This window comes from Macaca fascicularis, chromosome 10 (assembly GCF_037993035.2).
Source record: "Macaca fascicularis isolate 582-1 chromosome 10, T2T-MFA8v1.1".
NCBI classification, from domain to species: domain Eukaryota; kingdom Metazoa; phylum Chordata; class Mammalia; order Primates; family Cercopithecidae; genus Macaca; species Macaca fascicularis.
Genome location: NC_088384.1, coordinates 55718216 through 55736540, shown reverse-complemented (window position 1 = coordinate 55736540; position 18325 = coordinate 55718216).

Genomic DNA, 18325 nt, shown 5'->3' with positions numbered 1-18325 from the left:
GGGCTGCCAAACCCAGCTAATATTTGAATTTTTTTTTTAAGAGACGGGTATCTCACCATGTAACCTGGTCTCCGACTCCTGAGTTCAGTCTATCCACCTGCCTCGGCCTCCCAAAGTGCTGAGATTACAGGCTCAAGTCACTGTGTCTGGCCTGATTGGTATTTCTGAAGTCTTTTGCCCCCATACCTTTTTTCCAATTCTATATTTGACTGATAGCAAGCCAGTGAAAGATGAAGCCAGGAAAAGAAAATAAAACGTGTGTGTGTGTGTGTGTGTGTGTGTGTGCGTGTGTGTATAATATAATATGGGAACCCTGCTTAGAGTAACGGATTATCTTCTTATGTCATGATTCCAAAGGAAAGCAAATAAGTATTATAAGCAAGGTAAAAAAGGTTAAAAAAAAAAAAAAAAAAAAGTAATGTAACACTATATATTATAGGATATTAATTTCAGTGTGGCTATGTAATATATTCAAAAACTTCAAATCTAAAGAATTTGTAACATTGTGCAGATGTTGGAATTACAAAGTTTGAAGCTGCCTGTTTATTTAAGTATTAATTAGACATTCAGTGGTGAAAATTGGGAATGTTAAATGTGTTGTTAACAATTTGCATGTGGTGTTGTCACTTTTATCTTGTTATTTAGCCAAAAACCAATAGATTTCATTTCTTCTAAGCTTCTGTAGACTTTATTTTCCATTTATAGTAATTGGTGTATTAACTTTCACATTTAAAAATTCCATTTATGTTTTCATTCATAATCATATTGCAGTGCTTTTCAAGATACTGATTTTTATATTTATGTAGCATATGAAAGTATAATTAGGAAACTGAGGTATGAAATTATTTTAATATTAGATTTAATATAGTGAAAAATATTAAAGAGATTAACTTGTGGACTATATAGACTACGTACAACATACAGAGTTTTTTTTAGTATTAAGATACTTTGGAAAAATCTTCAAGTTTCTTTCACCATTAAAGTATCAAGTCTTTTTCTTGAAGAAAACATAGCAGAAAAAAATATGAAAACGTATTCATAAAATGAAATCTAAATTTGATTTTTAAAGTTTAAATAAATTATTAATTGTTTTTCTCTTAATCCAGATGGTTTTTCAGTTTTTTAAATTAGCTTTCATGTTCAGATATATCTGCTCTATCTTGCTGGAGTAGAAGGAATGGTAGAGTAGGATATAGAAGATCTGAGCTAATATCCTAATATTTCACTAATTAGCTGATTAGTTTGTGACATGTTAATTTTTGTTTTCTAGATCTTAGAAATTGAGAAAGATGATTTCTGAGTGCTTTTTCAACTCTGATTCTTGGGCACATCTAAGACAATTTATGTGGCTTTCTCTTTTTGGGTTCCTGACAACACACATGTTGATGCTATTTGGCAATTTTACCCCATTTATAATCAAATATTTTCTATTTATTCATTAATATATATTTATAAATTTTAGTGGCACACATTGTGCTTGATACTATGTATAATGCAGAGTAAAGTATGTAAATTAAAGCCATTTATGAAGACACAATCCCAATTAAAATTGAGAAAGGTATGATTCTTAGGACTTGCTTTCTTTCTTCTTTATCTTCATTCTTACCTATATTTGTCTCACCCACTCTCATCCAGATCTTTAAATACTGTCTTTAACCCTGATGATTCCTAAATTTATATCTCCAGATTTTTTACTCCAAACTCAAAGATCTCCAGTTGAAAAGACATTGTAAAATCACAGGGCCCAAACTGAATTTCTAATTTCTTATCAGATCTACTTCAACTTTCAGTCTTCCTGCTTTTGGCCTCCTCACTTTCTCAGTCTCTGGCAAAAAACTGGTTATTCATTCTCTCTTGTTTTCTTAATATGCCCATATTAGACATTTCAAGAAATCTCATTCACTGTAGTTTCAAAACATACCATAAACCACCACATAACCTATCCTTCTTTGCCACCACTTAGTCAAGCTAGTTGATCTCACTGCTGAATTGCTATGATGTCCTCATAACTGATCTCCTTTCTTGCACTCCAACTCACTAGAGTCTATTCTCAATACTATACATTTAGCGGTCCTTCTAAAGCCCAAATCGTATCATGTCTCTCTCTGCTTAAAACTATTCAGTGGTCTCCATCTCCATCCCATTCAGATTAAGAATTCTAGTACTTAGTAAACAAAAAAGCCCTATCATGATTTTCACTTTCTGTGTCTTGTTTATGAAATGCTTTCTCATTTCAAATTTATTTTAGTTATTCCCATTATGCTCTTAACATAGCTTGAGTTTGTTTTTCTATCATGCTGTATATTACAGAACTGGTTAAATTTTCTCTCATAGAATTAGCCAAATTTCCCAACATCATTTACTAAATACTGTATTTTTTTTTTTTTTTTTTTTTTTTTTTTTTGAGACGGAGTCATGCTCTGTCGCCCAGGCTGGAGTGCAGTGGGCTGATCTCAGCTCACTGCAAGCTCCGCCTCCCAGGTTTATGCCATTCTCCTCCCTCAGCCTCCCCAGTACCTGGGACTACAGGCTCCCGCCACCTCGCCCGGCTAGTTTTTTGTATTTTTTAGTAGAGACGGGGTTTCACTGTGTTAGCCAGGATGGTCTCGATCTCCTGACTTCATGATCCGCCCGTCTCAGCCTCCCAAAGTGCTGGGATTACAGGCTTGAGCCACCGCGCCCGACCTAAATACTGTATCTTGTCTCACTGAGTAATCATAAAAGCTCTTTGTATATCAGGTGTGGGGGGGGGGGCGCGGGGTCTTTAACTCTGTTCTATTTCATTGTTTGTTTGTCTCTTTCATTGCCATTATTACAAGTTTAAAATCACTTTAGTGGTGAAATATGTAATATCTGTTAGGGACACCTTCTTTTTATTATACTGCTTTGCCAAATTTTTCCATATACTTTTCTATATGTTTTTAGAATATGTTTATTCAATTTCTTAAAATGTTGCTTAAATTTTGGTGGAAACACTAGTGAATTTAGAGATCAGGTTAGTAGAAATTTCAATATTTTAAATACTATATTTTTATCCAAGGATTTAGGGAAATTTATCTAAAATGTTATATTCTTTCATATGCAGTTTGAATATAATGATGCCTAAAAGAAAACATGCTATAAAGAGTTTTTTGTTATCCTATTTTCCATAAAAGCATTTACAAGTTAGGGATTTTGTGTTATTAGAAATTTGGTATATGTTATCCACAAATCTGAACTTTTTAGAAAAATTTCTTTTTTTTTTCTTCACAGGATTTATTATCTTGGCATCTGCTTTGAAAACGACCCAACCAAAATAATAATATATCAGTATAAACTCTAAGGGCAGGCTTCTTTTATATTACAGCCTCAACAAATTTGTGTTTGGAATTTTATCTTTCTTGAGTACTTGGTAAATATTTTAAAGCAATATTTGATCTCTGTAAAGTGATTCAAATTCTTATATGATAAATAATTATTCAAATTATCAATTTATTTTTAAATTGCTTTTGTATAGATTTTTTTTTTTTTTTTTTTGAGGCGGAGTCTCGCTCTGTTGCCCAGGCTGGAGTGCAGTGGCGCAATCTCGGCTCACTGCAAGCTCCACCTCCCAGGTTCCCGCCATTCTCCTGCCTCAGCCTCCCGAGTAGCTGGGACTACAGGCGCCGCCACCACGCCCGGCTAATATTTTTGTATTTTTAGTGGAGACGGGGTTTCATTGTGTTAGCCAGGATGGTCTCGATCTCCTGACCTCGTGATCCGCCCGTCTCGGCCTCCCAAAGTGCTGGGATTACAGGCTTGAGCCACCGCGCCCGGCCGCTTTTGTATAGATTTTTAAGATTATATATCTACAAATATAACCATCTTATATTAATTTATTTGATCATTAAGTATTCATATTTTTCTATTATTTTTAAACCACTGAACTCATAATTTTATTTATTTTTAGTTTCAGTAGTTGAGTTTTAAAAACTTACCAAACTTGATTTCTTAATATTACTTTAATATCTTGACATGTATTCAAAAGATGCTTCTATTTCTTTATTATATTAACTCTAATTTTGGTGGATGTTTTGATGTTGCTTTTCTTATTTCATAGAAGTTTATTCATGGCCACACTTGTTGGCTCATGCCTATAATCCCAGCATTTTGGGAAGTTGAGGCAGCAAGATCTCTTGAGCTCAGAAGTTTGAGACCAGCCTGGGCAATATAGTGAGACTTTGCCTCTAGAAAAAAAAAAGACAAAATTAGCTTGGCGTAGTGGCACGTACCTGTAGTCTCAGGTACTCGGGAGGCTGATGTGGGAGAAGTCTTGAGCCAGAGAAGCTGAGGCTGCAGTGAATTGTGATAATGTCACTACACTCAACCCTGGGCAACAGAGTGAGACCCTGCTTGGTGCTAGTACAAATAAAGCTGCTATGAAAATAAAATTATAAGTATTTCCATGGCTATGTATTTTCATATATCTTGGGTAAACACCAAGAAATAGAACGGTTTGGTCATATAGTAGGCATATTTTCAACATTGTAATAAACTGTCAAACAGTTTTCCAAAGTGGTTGTATCATTTGTGTTTTCATCAGCAATTAATGACAGTCATAATTTTCTCTATAGCCTTGCCAACACTTGGTATGATCATTCTTTACTTTTAGACCTTTTGATAGGTTCGGAGCAGCATCTCATTCAGTTTTAACTTGAATTCCCCTAATGTCTACCGATTTTTAGAATCTTTTAATAGTATTTTCATATTTAGTCTTGTTCAGTGTATCTTATTTCGTAGTGTATCTTGTTTACCTCTTTTCCTCATTTGTTTTTGTTTCTTTAACTGAAGTTTCAAAATTATTTTTATATTCTAGATAAAAATATTTGTTTCATATACCATTAAATGATTTTCTTCCATTGTATGACATGTATTTTCTTTCTCTGAAAGTGCCTTTTAAAGAGCAGAAGTTATTTTGTAATTATTTGAGGTGTGTTGGTGTCATACATTAATAATAATAAAAAACTTTGCTTAATATAAATACGACGATTTTACTTTCATATGTTTTGAGACAGTTTTAAATTTTATAATAAATATTTAAGTCTATATTTTCATTAAATTGTGTATTTGTTACATGATAGTGCCTGAATATTTATTTTTATGTTAGGATAAATTTTTGGGTCAGAGTACCAGTTAATACAAATATGTCTACCAGGGTTTTCACTGCTACTGCAGATAGATACAATGTGTTTATTTGTATACATTGACCTTGAACTCTGCAGTCTTTCTAAACTTAGTAGTTCTTTTGTAGATTCTATCAAACTTTTTACATAGATGGTGATGTTATATGTAAATAAAAAGTTTTACTTCTTCCTTTCCAATCCTTATTTATTTGTTTTTCTTATCATATTGCAGTGGATAGAATAGCTAGTATAATATTAAATACAAGTGGTGAAAGCAAATATCTCTGTGTTTTTCTGGATTGGGGAAAAACTTTTGGTCTTTCCTTACCAAATAGCTTTTTAAAAGGTAAAAAAGCTTTGGAGATAATCCTAATCAGGGAGAAAAACTTTCCTTCTATTTTCAATTTGTAAGAGATTTCTGAAAATGGATAATGCGTTTGACATCCTAAAATTAGAAGAGTTTTTATATCTATGTGATATGGATTTTTTAAATACTATAATTGGTTTCTGGCCTTATAGAATGAGTTGAAAAATAGGCATTCCTCCAGCTTAGAATTCTATTCTAATTATACAATATTAATTTTCCCGTTAGTTTATGGTACCGTAATCCGAGAAGCTGCTTTTTCCTCTAATAATTTCTGTATGTTTGCAATAACCTTGAACTCTTTTTTTACATTGCAAGGCCTCATTTTTTCTAGTTTCAATCTTGATGTAAACTCAGAGAATTATAAAACAACTGTTTGGAGTAGTGAGAAATGTTAGTCCACTCTTATTTCCCAGGTGGTAAGCAAGTCATTCCATTTCAAATAGAATAATGGGGGACTGTTATTTCCATAAGCATAATATAGCAGGAAAATTGTGTGATGAGATATATGATTTAACATATTTCTCTTGGTTTTCCTAATCTTAATACCCACCAGTTATGCTTTTTATGACTTTGCCTTTTATTTACAAAATTCAATTAAGGAAATAAAACCAAAATTTGAGATTTTCCCAAGATGCTTGATTTTCTCTCAATGTTCTCAGATATTTTTCCAAAGGTATAAAACACTTCCTATAAAATAGCTTCACACAGGTTTTCTTTGAATAAGCTCTTCTGTATCAGCATATGAAACTCTTGGGAAGTAGACAATTCACAGACACATTCAGTATTTCTGAAAAGGTTCCTAGAGTTCAGCTTTGCCAAGTACATTTCTTGAGTTCTGATAGAAAAAGCAATAGTACACATACCATGGAATAGTATGCTGCCATAAAAATGAACAAGATAATGTCTTTTGCAGGAATATAGATGGAGATGGAGGCCGTTATCATTAGAAAGCTAATGCAGGAACAGAAACCCAGATAAGACGTGTTCTATCTTGTAAGTAGGAGTTAAATAATGAGAACACATGGACATAGAGGGGAGCAACACACTTTGGGGCCTATCAGAGAGTGGGGAATAGAAGGAGGGAGAGGATCAAGAAAAACAGCTAATGGGTACTAGGCTTCATACCCATTGTTGAAACGATCTATACAACAAGCCCTCATGACACAAGTTTACCTATGTAACACACCTGAACATATACCCTTGAACTTAAAATATGTTGAAAAGAAAAAGAAAAGGTAATGGTACACTCAGTTGCTTCAACAACAGGTAACAATGATTGCTACCTAGAAACAATCTGCATTGCTTCTATCCCCAAAATAGCTTGACCAATTCTACAGGCTAAATTCACTTACTTATGATAACTATTTTTCTACCATTCTTTTGATTCTTAAGTTTCCAATATGTGCACACGCGACACACACACACACACATCATGAGCCTACACATGCACATGCACCTTCCAGGTCTTGTCACAGGCTCTCTTGCGATATATCCATGTATAAAAACGAAGATCTCTGACTTTTGGAATACATATTTACCTTATGTTCTTGCAAGCATATTCAGTAGTATAATTCAGAAGTAATTTTATTGCGTATAAAAGAAACAAAGCTCAAGATTAGAGGGGAGAGTCATGGGGAGAGAGAGAGAGGAGAAAGAGAGAGAATAAGCAGGGAAAGGGGGAACTAAAGCCATTCTTCAATGTCACTAAGATACTTCCTTTCTTCTGGTCTCTCTCCCTCTTTCTCCTTTGTACAACTTTTATCATAACTTCAGGACCGTTACCTTGTCACTATCTTGTCGGCATGGATATAGTCAGTTTACATCATCCCAATGTAATAATACTAAATACATGAGATTGAGAGATTGTTCTTTGCTACAACTTTACTATATAGCCCCAGGTTAGGATGCTAATTATGTAGATTTGAATCATCTGGCCATTTGTGTGCCAGTACTCCCAGCTGGGTAACCACAATTAGGTGTTTTGCCAAATCTCCTTTTGGTCTTATAATATCCATACTCCATAACTTCCAATCAAATAGAAGAAAATATTCTAAAATATTATTTTAAGAATTATCAAATAATTTATTATTAAAACCAAAAACAAATATTAGCTAGATATAGCCAGTCATGTTTCTATTAAGACAAAAGCCATTCATTAAGACATAAGTTATATTTTTATGTGGCAGTTTCCAGGAACTGTAAAAAATCAATGTTGGGTGTATACTGTAGCTTCTCTCCTTTTTCTCTTACGTACATCCAGATTGCTTTCTGTAATGAAGATTATGTCATCTTAGACTAGGAAGATGAAGAAAACATCTCAAAGGTTAAAGAATAGTGAGCCATGGCCCATGAGAACTTTGAAAAATTTAGACTTGAGTTCATTTCTGAAGTTTGCATGAAAGAGAAATAAGTTTATGTCTTGAAAGCTACTGTTACTTTGACTCTCATTCTCTTGCTGTTGAATATAATTTAGTTAATAGTTACTTAGTTTTTGAAACACAAAATCTTCCTTTTTCTTTAATCTTTCTCCAATCTGAAAACCAGATTTGCCAATTCTACCTTAAATATGTACCATTTAAAAAATGCTTTCTATATCTGTCACTACTATGTCATAAACCATCATAAGATTCATATGAATTGTGAAAATTGTAGCTAAATTTTTTTCTTCTAAAATTGGACTCATAAAGTTTATGTACCACATAACACCTAAAATGCATGATTACAAACAATCCAAATGATGTCATATTCTAGTAATCAATATTCACATAGTTTCTAGCTGCAAAAAGAAACCCGTGAAGACTTTACATTATTTGGCTTTGATTATATCTACAAGCATATTCACAAATATTTTGCTTATTATACAGAATCATAAATAACACTTTTCTGTTACTTAAAAACACTACATTTCTTTCTGCCGTAGAGACCTGATTGTAATTGTTCCTTCCGTGTTAACAAAGCAAAAATTGTAAAAGACAATGTTATCCAGGCAAGAAAGACTGTATTCAAGTCTACTGTAATAGGTAGAGAAGCCAGAATTTTAGTCTGAGGACAATGCTCCTAAAACAAAGAGCTGGAAAAATTTCAAGAATGAAGTGAGGGATTGCAGGCCATCTACCTTTGCTAATTGGCTTGACCTTCAGGAAAATAAACTTTCTCTCATCTTCATGACAAGACAGTTTTACCACTTAGAACTGGGAGCCTGAGGTTAGGCTGAAGTTAGACTTTTATGTTGCCACACAAACTGGGAGTGAGAGGTGTTGTATTTCTTGATGTTTGTCTTTCACAGGGATAGCTCATAGTTTCTTGAAAAAGACTTTTCTGGGTTGTAACACTGAAAAGAACCTTTTAAAAAGATTTACATCTCAAAGAAGAGGAGAAGTAATTTACAAGTTTTCTAAAGTAAATATTAAAATAAAACCTATGAATACTAAAAGAAAAGATGAGATTAGCATGTAAATCTATAAAATGGGTAAGGCAAGTGGCTCTCCTTAATATGGGTGATCCTACAAAGTCAACTGAAGGCCTGAATAGAACAAATCACTGATTCTCCCCTGTGTAAAGGTAGAATTATTTCTCTATGACAACCTTTAGACTGGGTCATTGACTTTTTTTCCTGCCTGCAGGCTCAGAGGGAATCATTGGCTCTTCCAGGGTCTCAAACCTGCTGGCTGATGAACTGAAACGACGCAATCATTTCTCCTTTCGCTCAGACCTTTGGGCTCAGACTGGAGTTAAACCATCAGCACTCCTGGCTCTCCAGCTTGCCTCCTGACCTGCAGATTTTGGGACTTGTCAGCCTTCAGAATCCCATGAGCCACTTTTTAAAAATCATAAATCTCTCCCTACAATAAAACAGGTTAACATGTTTGCATTAAATAGACACACTTCATATCGCACAGCTTCTGTTTCTCTGTACAACCCTAATACATACAGTAAAAATATTTATTCCATTTTCATAAGAGAAAAGAAACAATGTAAAAAGCTGTTTTTTCTTAAAGACTTAAATGAGTTCATGTAAACTCTGCAACTGAATGAAAGGCTGACAATTTAATGAGGTAAAAAATTAAGCACATCCTCCATTCCAGAAAAAGTTTTTCAATTTAATGAGGTAAAAAATTAAGCACATCCTCCATTCTAGAAAAAGTTTTTCAATTAATTATCAAAGATAGTAAAATATATCAATGAAATAATTTTAAAAGTTTATATCAGTAATCAACATAAATTGTAATAAACATAAAAAAACAAAATAAAATTGAAAGTAAATATAATTAGTATAAAAATTTAACACATGTGTTTTAACTTGTCAAAGAAAGAAGAAACAGCTTGATAGTTGGTGACGAGTAGTGGGTGGTGAAGAAAGGGTGTGAAATGATCATCATTTGGAAAGTGATATATCAGGTGATTAAATCAGGGATTCTTGATGATCTTTTTTTTTTTTTTTCTGTGAGAGACTTTTGATAAATGTAACCCACTGATGTAGAAGGCTTTGGCATATGCTTAAAAATGTTTTCCAGTCCAGGCTTAAAAAGTCATTTCAAAACACATTGAAGAAGCTCGCACACATCACAGATTGATGATGGATGTTACATCATTATTACACACAAATACACAAATACACACACATGTACACACACATATTTTTTTATTTAGATTTTTTCAAAACCTGGCAGATAGTTGAAAATTTTTCTGTTTGATATTGTCTTACTAGAATCTGTGGTACTGAGTCAATTTGAGAATGATTTGGCTGAAATTGTAATGATATCATAGCAATTCTTAAAGCAATTGTTTAGTTGCCTACTAAGGAAAAAATTATTTATGCAAAAATGATAAAATTTTCCTTAAAGGTTTTCTTCAAAAAGCTTTCAAATACCATTATTTCAAAAAGTTACTGAATAAACAATTTGTATGTGTGGTAAATCTGTATGTATGTATAAATTTAATTTCCTAAGACTTCCCATCAAGAAAAAAACAGGACAGAGGATATCTAGGACAATGTCAAATTTTATTTCAGGAAATTGTCAAATGAGCTACTGTGTTAAGGAAGGAAATTTTTTGCAGATTTCCCTGTGGCTCAACTCTAATGATATTTTCTCATGACTTTTTGTCACCTGATTGCTATTACTTACTATATGTGGTATATTCCTCTCAAATTAATCCCGTATCTGTTTTTGAATCATCAGCACTTAAGGCTTGTCCTTGTTCACTTTTATTTCCTTTGTCTTATAATTTTCTCCATAAATCAGATTTAACTCTCACATTAAGATTCTCCATAGAAATAGATGAAATTATATCTATTTCTCTGAAAACAGATATAATAGATATATTGTAGAGCAATACATACATTTTTATATATGTATATTGTAATAATATATACAGCATATACAATAAACATATGTATACACATATGTATACCTATGTGCGTGTGAAACATATACATATATATGCAGAAAGTGAGTGAGAAAGAGATTTTAAGGAATTGGCTTACATTATTATGGGTGGTGCCAGGTCTGAAATGTGCTGGGGGGACCAGCAGGCTGGAAACTCTTGCAAGAGTTCATATTGTAATCTTGAATACAAAGGCAGTCTGGAAGCAGAATTAGTTCATATTCAGGTCTTTTCTCATAAGTCTTCAACAGATTGGATAAGACCCACTCACATTATGGGAGGTAATTTGCTTTACTCAATATCTTATTGAAATGTTAATTATATCTGAAAAGAAATGTTTTCACAGCAACAACTGAACTAGTGTTTGTCCAAAAAACTGGGTACCAGGACTCCCCCAGTTAACATATAAAATTAATCATCACTGTTCCTAAAAGCTGCAGCTTTTGTATAAAATTAATAAAATATAAATAAATATATTAATTTATACCTGTAAAATAGTGTCTGTGTGTTTGCGTATGTCTGTGTGAACACATGTATGCAAATATTTCTGATGCATCTAATAATGATTTTTCACTTCACTGTCTTGGAATATTTAATGAGTTAATACATGTTTCAGCATATCTGAAGCATGTCTTCTTTCTTTAATGTCTCTTCTTTTGTGATGGCTTCATGAACCCCAGAAATGTTTAACACATTATAGGAAACCTTTTCTTTACACCACCTGGTTGCTTTGTTTTCTGTTATTCTGGGTCATATTGCCACTGATAATCTGGATGTACTAGAGTCATGATACTTTTATGTCAAGAAAGGAATTCTTGCGTGCCGGGGCTGTACTTGTGGTCACTTGTGTAGTACAGAAACCCATATATGCTGGTAGAAAAAAAAAAAAAAAAACTTTCTCACTTTTAGGGTTCCATTCAGTTATGGCAGCATCTTGCCAAAGAATGCTTAGGTTATAAATAAATACAACTTTTGCCATATTATTTGTTGATTACACACATATGTATACAGGAATATTCCCTAAATGCAGTCATAGTGCCAAGATAGCTTGACCTAATAAATTTAAGTGTTAGCCACATTCTGAATCGAAAGTATATAAATTAAAATTTATTATTTTAAATGATGCCTGAATGGAAAAGTTTTTAATTCTTGGATTTTTTTGAAAGAACTTTATCATTTTAAACAACGACTACTAGCCACAAGGAAAGAAGACAAAGTTTGAATAGCTTCTGTCCCTCTGCTTTCCCTTTTCCATTTGTAAGAAAGAACTCTGGGGTTTTCATTGTTACCTGATTGATGACAGAGCCTTCTGAGGACATTCCAAGACAGTGCACAGTGCTGTGGTCTCTTTGGAAATCCGTGTAGATAACATTTCAAGGGCAATACCTCATTGGTTTTGACTGGATATTCATATAAACTTTTTAAAGAGTTGAGTGATAGACTTAACCCCTTATCTGTCAGTTCTGAATTTATATTGTTTAATCCCATGTACAAAACCATTTTTTTCTTCCAAAAAAAAAAGGCGACTTGACAAAGCATCAAATTTTTTATTTTGTTCGATTTTTTTTTCTGGTTTTGAGACGGGGTCTGACTCCATCACCCAGGCTGGAATACAGTGATGCTATCACAGCTCACTTCAATCTCCACCTTCAGCACTTCTGATGATTAACCTTACCTTAGCTCACCTGAGTAGCTGGGACTACAGGTGTGTGCCACCACTCCTGGCTAATTTTTGTATTTCTGTTTATTTTTCTACAGATGAGGTTTCACCACATTGCCCAGGAGGGTCTCAAAGTTCATATTTTTATACAAGTTATTTGACATTCTAAAGTCTTCACTATTCTGTGAGATTTATTGTTTTTCAGGGTGAATTGAAACTACTGGGTTTTAGAATTTTTAAAACTTGTAAAATACAGTCATTTGTTGTAAGCATTACATTTTCCCCTATATTATCATCATTCTTTACTGTACCGTGTGAGAGTTTCCACTATATCCAATCTCAAGTATTGTGTCAGGTGTACAAAATTCCTTCTACTATACAGTATATCTAATATACCACATAACATATATACATACATGTGTTCATTCTATTATGTAGTATATACATTTCTATCTATACTTCTATCTATATATTTCACCTTAGTGAAATACACTGTAAATTATATTAAATTATTTATTTTTCTGCACTTTGAGTTAGTTCCTCAAGTGTATGACTTCCTTCAACACATCATTGTTAGTACTGATGTGTCTGTGTCATACTGCTTCACATATGAATTGACTGTATCCAATGTATTTTTATACTATTCAGAGCAATCATTTGATATTTTGATATTCTAACTTTTTTCTTTCTAATCTTAGCATAATTTAGTATAATTTCTTTTAGCATTTCTCAGCATGATTCCTTTTAACATTTCTTAGCATAATTTAGTATAATTTCTTTTAGAAAAAAAGATAAACGATAGCATATATTCTGCCATCTGTATTGCCTAAAAGAGCATTAACTTCCATGAATTTATCCTTGGCTATGTACCAAGCTGTTGGTGATTTTGGATCTCCTTTCAGTCTAATATTGATAATAAAGCTGATAACTTGGGCATTGCACAAAATCATCACTGGATTGTATCAGAATGAGTTTTAAATCAGCCAATTCATAGAGTTTCCTGGAGTGGGTTGAGGTGTATCTATAGGCAGTCTATATGAAAAATAATTTTGGCAGTGGTGGGTAGTATTTAAAGAAAAAAAATTATCTTGTCATTTATAGTGCAATAAACTGTATCTTCTATCATCAAACTTTACCCAAACAAAACAGCTTAGAAGGTTATGCCAGGACCAGGTTTTAGGAGTACATACAGTGTGTGATGTTCTCAGTACCTTGAAAATTAAGAATAATTACATTTATATTATATTAGTCAACATTTTTATGAATGGCACTTGGTACTCTTGTCAAAAATTTAATACCTTTTTGTTTTACAAGAAGCATAGCTTGGAGGCAGAAAAAATACACACCCATTTGCAAGTGACTGTACGTGTGTGTGTATCTTGAAGACACAGCCCTGCTAAGTTGTAACACAGCAGAATGGCTTGCTCTGTCTCTCATGCTTTATACCCTTATTGGCCAGGCTACAGCAGGACACTCAACCACTTTTAATGACTTTCATTACTCCCTCTTATTTTCTAGGTTAATGACATATTGAAAGTGCTAATGGCATAGAATTTTCAAATAGCTCACACACTGTTCATGAAAGAGACAGTGTATTTTACTTTATAAGCACATAATTTTTCCCAGTGGATTAACTGCATCATTTTGCTGCTTTGTAATTTCTCAATTTAATTGTGGAAGTTTTTAAAAAATAAAATCTAACAAAGCACAGTTTCCCAATTGAAGATGTGATTGTGAATGTGGCCATATTCCATGTCACCCCAATGACAGCAGGAGGTGGTCATATTCCATAATGTCCCCCAAGTGATGGCAGGAGGTATTATATAAGTTGGAAAAGGGAATATGGAAAATCAGAGATGTCAATCTGCTACCACTTTGTTTTCTAAAATCCTATGATATTCCAAATCATAAAGATCCACTAATTAGAATAAACGAAGGACTAGAAAAGGTATAAAATTCTTGGCATGAATAATATTTTTCTATTTCAAGTTTCATGAGTCATCTCTCCAAGTGCAACTTATAGAAAATCATTCAATTAAATTATATTCTAAAAATTCAAAAAATTAGTTTTACTCATTTAATTATAGAATATTTACATAAACAAGAAATGATACTATTTCTGAGTATGCCTCTTTGAGTCAGGTATTCTGTCCCTTATTCTCTTTTATGGTGCAAGAGCCATTGATATATTCAGAGTATTTTAGATAATAAAAAATTTTTGAAGTGCAAGAAGTGGAAGAAGCAAACAATATTATATATACAGTCAAGTCTTAAGAAAGAATAAGAATTGTTCCTCAAGCAGGCCTCCTGGAAATTAACACGGTATTTATCAATTGAATTATAATTCAAGATATAGCTCAGCTTTAGGAACCTATTATTTTGTCAGTTCTTTAGCAGCAGTTGAGTGTTAGTTACACTAGTATCTTAAATCTATTTTGTTAGAAGTTTCTTAGTTAATGCTTTCTGTGAAAGTCTTAAAGAGGTGTTCTCATCTGCATGTGGATATTCAACTTTTCCAATACTACGTTTTGAAAAGACTGTCATTTCTCTAATGTGTGATCTTGTTGCCTTTGTCAAAAATCAGTCATCTGTAAGTGAATAGCTTTATTTCTATGTTCTCTATCATGTTCCATTGCTAGAGCCTTATCTTTCACAATATGCAAAAACAAACTTAAAGTGGATTAAAGACTTACAGGTAAGACCTGAAATGATAAAACTACTTGAAGGACAATGCTTTATAAAATTTGTCTAAACAAGAATTTTCTTTCTCTCTCTTTCTTTTTCTTTCTTTCTTTCTTTTTCTTTCTTTCTTTCTTTTCCTTTCCCTTTTCTCTTTCTCTTTCTTTCTCCTTCCTTCCTTCTTTCTTTCTTTCATTTAATTTTATTTTTTCTAGAAGGACTCTTGCTCTGTCACCCAGGTTGAATTGCAGTGGTGCAATCTAGGCTCACCGCAACCTTCACCTCCCGGAGTCAAGCAATTCTCCTGCCTCAGCCTCCCAAGTAGCTGGGATTACAGGCATGCATCACTACTGCCCAGATAATTTTTGTATTTTTAGTAGAGATGGGGTTTTACCATATTGACCAGGCTGGTCTTGAACTCCTGATCTCAAATGATCCACCCGACTCGGCCTCCTAACGTGCTGGGATTACAGGCATGAGCCACCACACCCAGCCAAGAAAATTTTTTAATAAGACCTCAAAAGCACAGGCAAATAAAAACAAAAATAGACAAATGAGGTTACATTAAACTAAAAAGCTTTTGCACAGCAAAGTAAACAACAAAGTGAAGAAACGACCTACAATGCCCGGCCAAGAAATTTTTTTAATAAGACCTCAAAAGCACAGGCAAATAAAAACCAAAATAGTCAAATGGAATTACGTTAAACTAAAATGCTTCTGTACAGCAAAGTAAACAGCAAAGTGAAGAGATGACCTACAGAATGGCAAAAATATTTGCAGCCTATTTATCTGACAAGGAGTAAACATCCAGAATTTATAGGGAACTCAAATAACTCAATAGCAAAAGAACAAATAATCTTATTAAAAATAGACAAAAGTAACATCTTAAGCAACGTTTCTCATGAGAAGATATACAAATGTCCAAGAGGTATATAAAAAATGCTTAAAATTACTAATCATTCAAGAAATGAAAATAAAAATGAAAATCTGATATCTCACTTTAATTTGAATGGCTACTATCAGAAACACACACACAAAATCTAATGTTGGTGTAAATGTGGAGAAAGAAATGCTTACATACTTTAAGAATGTAAATTAGTACAATGATACTGAAAAATAACATGGAGGTACCTCGAAGTGTTAAAAATAGAGCTACCCTATTACTCAACAATCCCACTATTGTATGTATATCCAAGGAAATCAAAGCAGTATGTCAATGAGATGTCTCTACACTGACATGTTTCTTGAGACACTACTAACAGTAACTGAGATATGGAATCAGCCTAAATGTGCATCAACAGACTAATGGATAAAGAAAATGTGGTATATATACAAAATGGAATACAATTCAATTATGAAAACAATTCTACCATATAAAAACAAGGATCCTTTTAAGTGGAAAATACAGAGACAATGTGGCTATGCAAACTATTCACTCTACAAAAAATTAATAACCAGAAGATGCAAGGAATTCAAACAACTCAACAGTAAAAAAAAAAAGTAAATAATTTGATTAAAAATGGGCAAATAAGCTAAATGGAGCTCTCTCAAAAAAGGACAAACAAATGGTCAACATGTATATTAAAACATGTTCAACATCACTAATTATTAGAGACATACAAATCAAACACAATGAGATATTATCTCATTCCTGCTAGAATGGCAATTATTAAAAAGACAAAAATACATGCTGGAAAGAATGTGGAAGGAAGGGAATTATACACAGTCTGTGAGAATAGCAAATTAGTATAGCCATTATACAAAACAGGGTGGAGCTTTCTAAAAAAAATTATGTGATAGTTTCTTAAAACAGAACTACCATACGAGTCAGCAACCAACTATTGAATATATATTCAAAAGAAGGAAAATTAATATGTTGAAGAGTTATCTGCATTCCCATGTTTATTTCACCTCTATTTACAAGAGTCACAATATGGAATCAACCTAAGTGTTCATAATCTGACAAATTAATAAAGAAAATGTGGTATAAATACAAAATGGAATACTATTCAGCCACAGAAAGCATGAAATCCTGCCATTTGCAGCAACACAGTTGAACCTAGAGAACATTAAATGAAATAAGCTGGATACAGAGAGACAAACAATGCATTATTTATTTATATGTGACATTTAAAGAAATTGATCTCATTAAAATAGAAAGAGAATAGTGGTTACCAGGGGCTAGGGAGAATAAAGGTGTGTGTTAGGAACAGATTGGTCAACAGGTATAAAGTTACAGTTAGATGAGAGAAATATGTTCTGGTGTTCTGTTGCACAGTAGGGATATTATGGTTACTAATATTGTATTGTATATTTTTAGTTGGAAAAGAGGATTTCAATGGTCTCACGACAGATAAATGATGAGTGTATAAGATGATGGATATGCCAAACACTGCAATTTGATTATGACACAATGCATGCATGTATTGAAACATCACAGTGTACTCCATTACTATGTATAAACATCATGGATCAATTAAAAATAAATAAATACATGCATACATATTTTAAAGTGTTCTCAGAAGGGGGACTGAAAGAAGCAGGAAAGGGCAGGAAAATGACTAAGATGTGATCTATATTGGAAACTAGCTTCATGCTTGTGCCACATGTTCCCATAGAGTTCAATCTACACACAAAGATGATCCAACCTTAAAGCCAGGAATTAGACTCTTGTACCCTTCTTCCCTGTCAGTTACTGGCCTTGTACCTCTGCAACACAGTGTCATTTTCCTCTAAGGAGGCTAGAGAAGGTGATTTTCCAAAGGAGGATATGGTGTGGGGCCAGACAGCCAACATTTGTGGCAGCTGGGGAATGGGTGCAATATCCTGGGGAAATTGATACAATTAGCTTCCAAAGTCCCTATTCCAGACAAGTTGGCTAGTTTAGGAAGTGTTTCCTTGATAGGCTATATCATTGGCCATGGCCAATCTCCTTTGGGCCAGGGGTTCACCTTTGATGTCTAGCAGATTTATGAAATTAACATGTCCCAAAGAGAATTTTGATTCCAATCCTGTAAATATGCCCTTTTTCCCCAACTCTTTCTCATCTCAGTTAATTACATATTCTCTTGGGAGATGCACATGGCAAACACC